The sequence below is a fragment of the Lagopus leucura genome, unplaced genomic scaffold (assembly GCF_019238085.1).
Source record: "Lagopus leucura isolate 7727_CA_CO unplaced genomic scaffold, USGS_WTPT01 Super-Scaffold_100001, whole genome shotgun sequence".
Classification (NCBI taxonomy): Eukaryota; Metazoa; Chordata; class Aves; order Galliformes; family Phasianidae; genus Lagopus; species Lagopus leucura.
The window spans coordinates 3,036,485-3,045,400 of record NW_024962262.1 but is presented as its reverse complement, the minus strand read 5'-3'; positions in this window follow the sequence as shown (position 1 = coordinate 3,045,400).

Below are 8,916 nucleotides of genomic sequence, written 5' to 3'. Positions count from 1 at the left end.
AAATTTCTAAACTGCCCCAGGCAAAGGAGGCACCTCTTCTCTCCCACACAATACTAGCTCTAAGAGCTGTACTGAGGAACATTTCCCTATGGTAGTCCCCCTCTTCCTAAGATGGGCTTCCGCATTTAACACCTATAGACACTTCCCTTTACACTCTAAGGAAAAAAAGAATCACAGAATCATAGAATCATAGAATGGCCTGGGTTGGAAAGGACCACAGTGATCATCTACTTTCAACTCCCCTGCTATGTGCAGGGTCACCAACCACCAGACCAGGCTGCCCAGAGCCACATCCAGCCTGGCCTTGAATGCCTCCTGGGATGGGGAATCCATCCACATGTGAAAAACATCCTCCTAATATCTAACCTAAACCTCCTCTGTTTTAGTTTAAAACCATTCCCCCTTGTGAAAGACCTATAATTCACCCTCCTGCCCAAAGCTGCTTTGTTTTGTCAGTGAGCACCATGTTTCATTGTAGGCTCCTGGGGTCATAGAGGACTGTATATACCACACCAAGTATAGTCCCTCCAAGGTCATCAAAACTCTGAAACCAAGGAGGCTGAGCCAAAGTCTGCCAAACTGTAGAGAGTTTTCCTCTCAAAAATGAAATCATAATTATATATCAACCACCTCATAAATATCCGAGGCTTTACTATTTCCTAATATTACATATTTTTAAACAATGATCCTGAAAGCAAAACAGCAAAATAATTCACTGGGCTTTTTGCAACACACGAACCATAACATTCTGCCTTGTAATGATAGGAAAAAAATATAAGGTCAGTGTAAGGCCATGATTACCATTGTCAGACAGGAATGCTGACTTTCCTTCAGCTAGGATTGTCCTAGTTTCCTGTGAATCCATGCTCCTGCAGGGATACAGAAATGCTCATCTCAGACCTTGTCCTTCCATTTTATACTAATCAGGGTACAAAAACATTTCACAGCATCTGTCCCAGCTTCCACAGAGTATTTATGTCAGTCAGACGGATACTTGTGTGGTGAATTAGACTAATTGCAATTTCCCACTTACTCAAAGCCTTGACTTCAAGAAAAAATGCATCAAACCCTTAGCTAAATCTAACACATTTGTTTTGTAGTATCTTCAGAAATATACAGGCCAAACACAGAATAAAGTTCACGTTCCACATTCAGTACTCAAATTTTAGGAGAAATATGTAAGTTTTTACTGACACTGAAGGAGCAGTCTGAAAATAGAACATGGAGGTATGTATAAATAGAGAAGTTTGGCTGAATGATAAATCAGCTACTCTCCTCATGTACTTTACCAAGTCAATATTAATACTTCAGATGAAAAATGGAGCTATAATGCATCAAGTTCCCTGAAAAATAATGTCACTGACGGGAATGGAATTCCGATCCAACACTGCCAGACTATACTGGACTATCAATAGTCACAGAGATATTTTCTGTTTTGGCAGCAGCACATTTAGTTAAATACATGTGGTTCCTTAAGCTCAATCAGGAGCAGCATACTGTGAACAAATGCACATGTGAGCTGCCGCATGTATGCTGGCTGGCCTGCTGCAGTGGTACAGAGCTTCCAGCAGGCAGAGAATAAAGTGCCTGAAATCAAACCTTTGTCACCAAAGTTTAAGATGACACATCTTAGCTTGTAGTTTTATCTGGGAGAACAGCATGCATTGCGACTGCTAACAACTATTTGCTTTCTGGTAATGTTAAATGTACCCAAGCCATGACTTAAACAAAACAAGAAAAAATTCAAGCAGAAAATACACTGCTACTCTGACAATTGCCATATTTATCTACCTTCCTTTTCTTTACTCTCACCCAGTTTTCAAAGCTGCAATTAATCGGTTCTCCCTCCACATAGGGAACATTATTCTCATCACACAACATTTTTGGAGATGGAAAACAGAATAATATGCTCAGGGTAGTGACAGATGTGCATGCTAATTTGGATAGCTTAGCTGCCTCTTTGTAGAAAAAAATCTACAAAGTGGTAAAATTCACTTACAATATTCCTCTCAAGGTACAGGCTAAAAGTACTGTGAGTGATTCTGTAGAATTCCATTAACTCATGAGAATAGATTTTATTAGCAAAAGTCACAGTGGATATATGAGCAAGGGAGAATATTTTTCATTTTCCTAGCCATAAAGAAGATTTCTACATGCAGCTTCAAAACACAATAATTTTACTTTTCTGGCAAAATGTGTGAATGAGTCCAGCAGCCTGTTTCAGTTTAGTTTTTGGTGTTCCCATACTACTTTTTCTAGGTTTCCCAAAATCTACAGTGATATGTGGAAGTCTGATTGAAATTTCAACCATACACAGCTTCATGTCACAGTCATCAGTTCAAATTTGAGTCAGTATCTACTGTATAGTCAGAAGCACTTTTCTGCTAGTCTGAATTAGAGAATTTACTGGCATATCTGCTTAAACATGACTCTCTGTACTAGGAAATAGTTAATCTTTTATTGCACTGAATAGTCTTGTGAGATTGCTTTAGTGATTCATTATAGAAATCAAAGTAAATTCTACAGGACTGTGCAACTTGGCTCATCCAATTGGAAAAACCCTAATGATCAAAAAAGCATGTGTTCTTACTCAGATATATTTTATGACATGGCTGTAAAATGTACCTACCACAGTTTTTCATTGTTTCAAAAACAATAAGCACAGTCATTTTCAGGTTTCTGTTGCTCTATAGCTGAAGCAGTGAATGGGACACTCTGTCACAGACAGTGACAACTACATTTACTTATGTAGAACAGGCAACATTAATTATTATGCTTCATTAAAAAAATATATATATAGTTCCTGAAACGTGCAGAAGTCCAAACTGAAGACCTGACTCCAAAGTGTAGGTCAGCTTTTCAGCCATAAACAATGATGTCTGACAATCTGTAACTCAGCAAGAAGATTTCTTTGAGCTAAATATTCAGGTGTATGTTAGTAGTCCACAGATAACTTTTTTGAGATCTGCCAGACTTAATCAGACAAGAGAGGGCTTCAACTTTACAAGGAGGCCCATTCATTTCAGAGGGGATAACCAGGTGTGACAATCTAAGAAGTCAATTTCAAATATTTAAATATACTTCTCTCAGCAAAAATACCTGGAACAAAAAGCTATGTTTTTCTTCTAAGAGGCATTTTTAAAGGGATCTGACTGTAGAAAGAACAAAGGGTGAAATTACATTCCTGCTGAAATTCAAAGGAGTTTTCATATTGCATCTCATTTGTTCAGATCTGTATTGAAAAGTATGTGGTTACCTTTTGCGAGTTACCTCACTCGACTGAGCTCTACATCGATATGAAGTGATTATAATCACATTTGAGCAGGGTTCCAGTACTAATGAAAAAGGTTCATTTCTGTTATGACTGGGAGAATAGAGGTTTTGTAGAACCCTGTGGAATTAAAGACATGCTGCTTCTCCTGGGAATGACTGTTTGCAGGAAGAAAAAGGATTTTCCAACCTTACATGCACAGGGTTTGGATAATTCAACCTAAATTTCCAGATCCTTGAGCGCCTGTAGTTCAATTACAAAAATTCTGAGTTTTTGTACCAATGGCTATGATGTGGTCAAGAGAGCTGCCCAACTTTTATTCTTTCAGAAAGATGTAGACTTCTTTGGACATCATCTGCTGCTGGTTTTTGGAACTTCCTTATATTCCTCCTACTTGTGGACTTCTCCAAACCACATTTTTCCAGCCAATCCCCAGTGGACTCTCTGAACTCACATTAAATTCTGAGCTACTGCTTGGTACCCTAAATTGAACAAGATGACTTCACATATGCTTTGAATGCTGCTACAGCTTCTCAGTTGTCACGTAACTGCCACAATGCCCCAGTCTCTTAAGAGGAGATTATTCACTGCATAAAGTGTTTTAGTGAGAGGAGCTATTCAAAAACACTTGACGCTGTTATAAGTCTTAGTGATAAATATCTGAAAAGATCTGAATCACCAGTTTCAAGGTGCCAGTAAAGCTCCATTACCTAAAGTGTGCCTGAGGTACATAGCAGAGAAGGGAAGGGGAAACACTGAAAAATATTACAGAAAACAGATATGGGGCTTATTGGCAGGTAGTCTTCCATTTGTGAGCGTGGAATTTTGTACCAGAATTAAAACTGAAATGGAATTCAGGAAAAAAAAAAAAAAAAAAAAAAAAAAAGCGATGGGGAAATAATGCAAGAAAGTGCAAAACTCAACTACAACGTTACTGTCAACAACAACCCAAGTAGCAGAAACTCTGCTGTCAGAGGTCATACACAAGCTCTGACCCAGTCTCTGCAGCAGGGAGTGGATTTCTGCAGAACTGTTTGTGCCTTCTTTCACAATCCTGTGTCCGAAGAATGTACATTTTTCAAGAATCGTCAGTAATCATGTAGGGTTTCCATATGCATTTAAGGACTGTTCTGTTGCACCATGAGATAAACAATATATTCTAGTAGACCAAAGCTGATGTGGCTTGTTACATTGTTTCACTTCTATTTGCTGACCAAGCCAGGGCGTAATCGAGACATTTCAGTGTTGGTTGTTTTGCTTTGTTTGTTTGTTTGTTTGTTTTTAAATATATATACTTATTGTCATAGTTATTATGATCCAAACCTAGCTTCTCTTATGTGCAGCTACAAGCACAAAAGTGCCAGTGAAATAATTATCATCCGTAGTTCAGGTATTGATCCTGTGGTTTGTTCTGTACAAATGGTAAAACCTGCCTGTTTGAATTCTGCATAAAGGGAAACTTAGAAGCGTATCCTGATTTTGGTGAGACATTACCTTAATGGTCACTGTAAAATAAATGCCCAGTCTTTTTCCTTTTTCCTTTGCTTCTTTTTAAGCAGGTAATGAATGCTCAGTAAATATACAAAGATAAATATACAGACTGCTGCTTGATTATATGGCTTTCTGTACTACAAGACTGTGAAGTCTAGGGTTTTCCACAATGGAAACAATGCAGAAGTCTGCAGCATCCATGTCTCTCATGGTAAATGATGAATTAACTCCAGAACCTCAAAGTGGTTTGGAACACATTTTCTTTTCCACTATAATGTTTCATGAAGTGTGAGTTGTTGGGATTTTTTTTTTCTGCAGATGTTACTGTCAGTGCTGCCCCACACTTTTGTACTGATAGGGTAGAGGTGATGGAAAAGGAATTTGGCACTGAAAGGGGTCACTGTTCTCCCTGTGGCAAAAAGTTTTCACGACAATCACTGCAGACTTACCTTGAGCACTTACCAAGCCAGTACTTTATTAACATGCTTCTTGGGACTCTGCTCTAGCAAGATGTACAAAGCATACGACTCTGCAAAGGACTGATGAATAAAAAATCATGAAGTGCAGTGTAAATTGTTGTTATTCTAGCTGGTCTACACCACTTTTTAAACGTATCTATTCTGTATATGGCATATGTTACTTTACTGACAAAGCCCTTACACCCTACTGAAGATACCATTCAAGTTATTCCAAGTTCTGTTACATTCTCATTACAAATATGATACCTTTATACCTTAAAAAACAAAAACAAACAAACAAACAAACAAACAAACAAACAAACAAACAAACCAGTACTTTAAAGTGTCTAAAAGCATTGGATAGGAACCCATGCAATTTTCCATGTCATAATAATGTTACAGGATGTCCAGTGTTGTAATGTAGGGAGGCTTTCTACTTAGATTTCTCAGTCACGGACATCCCACAGTTGTTACTTGTTACCTCTAATGCTATTCCCTTTCTTTTAAAGTACGGTGCTGCAGATTTGTGATTCAGTACAAGACATCCCTCTTGCTTTCCCTGCCACACATCAGAAGGAAGGGCAGCAAGAATCATCACCAGCTTCTTAGGGCCATCTTTGATCCTATGACTTTGGCTGTGATGAGACAAGAGAAAACACCAACAAAACAAGACAAGACAAACCAATGGATTGCCAGCAGCTACCCCTGAATTCTAAGAGGGCAACTATGTGGCAGTTGATCTCACTTAATTTTAGAGGTGGGATTCAGCTCTAGTTTCAAATACTTCAGTTCTTGAGATAAACATATAAGTTGTCTTTAAAGGCAGTGGTGAGTTTCCATAGGTCCTAGGTTTGTATGTGTGTTGAGGTCTAACAGGCCTGTAGAGGAATACAAGGAAGTGTGGCCTTGGATGCTGAAAATGGCCTTAGGAGCACATGTTGATGTAAACACTGTTGACATTCCAACCCTGAGCTACATGTTGAGACTCCCTATAAAGAAAATGGGAGGAAATAAGCATTTCTCAGGGATAATTCTCCTAACCTGCTTTAGGTTCTGTCTTCAAACAGTGTTGTAAATGAATTTGAAGGAATTCAGCTGCTGAAATTTATTTGCATAGTGGTACTTCAAATGCGCAGAGATGTCCAATGCATCCATCTGTATGAGGCTTGTAGATATGACATAGAACCTATGGGAGATAGGGATTCTTTGTGCCATTGCTGGAGGCCAGAGAGGTTGTCCTCCAGACTCTTAGTTTCTTCTAGATACCTCTGTCTAGGCGCCTAGCCTTCAGCTCTCTGACCAGATGAAGTGTAGTTCCTCTGCTTATGTAAGCAGCTGCAGTAGTATGAATCCTATTCCAGTGTACAGTTCCAATATACAGAGAATACATAAGCAGTGAATGAATTGTCCTTCCCTGTTCCTATAGCCTCTTTTGTTCATATAGAATCTTCTAATATTATCTGCCATGGCTCCTGCTCAGGACATGTGTATTAATCCAGTCTTGTGACTAAAAGCCAGTGCTCAGTTTTGCTCCCCTTGCCACATACCTGTTGTGCAACTCTACCTGTTCCTTTCATGCCACTCCCTTCAACATGCACTGTTCTCCTGGCAAGAAAACTCCAGCTGGCAGCTTGTACCAGTGGTATAGACAGCAAGGCAAAGAGCAAGAGAAACAGCAAAAACCCAGACCTACTCCAACAGCTCTTCTGTGGCAAATCATATTTCAAAGGGTTTAGCTTGATAGGTATGGTTAAGGTATGGACTGAAAACTAGAATTAAATGGTAATGTAATTTTGTCCTTAGCTATACAGTGTGGCAAACCACAGAAATAATAGAAAGGAAATACATTTATGTGTGTTATACCACATTGAAAAATGTAGTAAACTCTAGTTATCTTAGAGGATTAAAATAATAAGAAAGAAAATAAGTTAATGGGAGTGAGATTTCAAGTCTAGATAATAGAGAAACAATGTTGATTAAAAATGAAAATGGAAAGTGTTTGAATTATGAGAAAAGAAAATACTGAGAACAAAAACACATAGAAAAGGGTAATAGAGAAATAGATAAGAATTTGGGAGGAATTAATTGAAAGTATACAAGTATGCCAAGCAAAATGTGATTAGGTTTCAGTACCACTGCATGATATTGATTATATAATTATTGTAATTCAAGTTTCATAAGCTTGTAATCTACTACTGTCTTACATGTTCCTGTTCACTACATTTTATACTAAAATTATGTGGATTTTTTAAATGTGGAATTTAGATTGGTATCTTAAATGTCCTGATCCCACATACTGCTACAGTTATTTGAAGTGTAATGTTTTTGGAGAAGCATCTTATTGGTCAGGACTTCGTTGATCCCTTGAAAGTAACTAACAGGGCATAATGTTCTCCAGCTACTGCTGAACTGGACTAAATTTTAGAGAGTGATCCAGACATGAAAGAACTCAGACACTGGCAGACCAAACTGGCAGACAAATATTATCTCTTTTCTTGCTGATTCTCCCTCTGTGGACCATTACCTGTTATCTGCTGTTTTACTCTTTGGATGAAATACACCCTGTCTGGTCTAATTCTTAACTTAGGCAGTTAAGCAATGCCTCACACATAGGTACTTGACACTGGATATGGGGAAGGAAGGGGAAAAACATCACAGCAGGCTAAAATACGTTCTCTGAAATTGAAGAGACACTCCCAAATCCTCTGAAAGCCCACAGAGGCTTTAGCTAACATGGCTTCATGGCTTCATGGCTTCCCTTCAATGACTGTAAAAAAAACAGACCTATTCAGAACATGATCAATCCATGAAGCCAAATTTTTATTTTTTCCTCTGAAAATCTATAGACCTAATAGGAATGGCATTTACTGATGTAAATTCCTCCTAACATCAAACCGCCCCTTTTTATTAATTTATTTTTTTCCCCTTGTCTTTCTGCCCTCCTCCTGCTTATGCACTTTCTTCAAGTACTGCAATGCCACAAGGAAATCTCCTCAGAGTCTTCTCGTCTCCAAGCTGAACAAGCCCAACTCCCTCAACCATTCTTCATAGGAGAGTTGCTCCAACCCTCTGATCATCTTAATGGCCCTCCTCTGGATCCTCTCCAACAGCTCCACATCCTTCTTGTACTGGGAGTCCCAGACCTGGGTGTAGTTCTCCAAATGGGGCCTCACAGGGGCAGAACAAAGGCAGACAATATCCTCTCTCTTCTTGCTGCCCACTCCTCTTTTGATGCAGACCAAGATACTGTAAGCCCGGGCTTCAACGTCATACTGCTGGCTCACATAAGTTGAGGAAGCCAGGTTCTTCTCTGCAGTGCACAATGGTCGTCTACACTGGACTAGATGATTTTATAGAACCTCTTCTGACCTCAGTTATTCTGTAATTCTGTGATCTCTTACTAATTTCACTAGGTTTATCAGATACCAAATACGTAGATGGCAATCCGCTGACACAATAGCCCAGTATATAAAGCAGCGTCCCACACCTGGACCCACCTTCTCAGCACTCCTCAGCAGTTTCCTAGAGTATGTTATCAAGCCTTTATTTTGAAGCTAGACCTACTCACAAGGCAAGAAACATGCTCAGGATATCAGGACATTCAGATTGGTTAGGCAGAACTGCAACTTTAACTTCTACCCTTACATTTCTCTCCTCTCCTCTCCTCTCCTCTCCTCTCCTCTCCTCTCCTCTCCT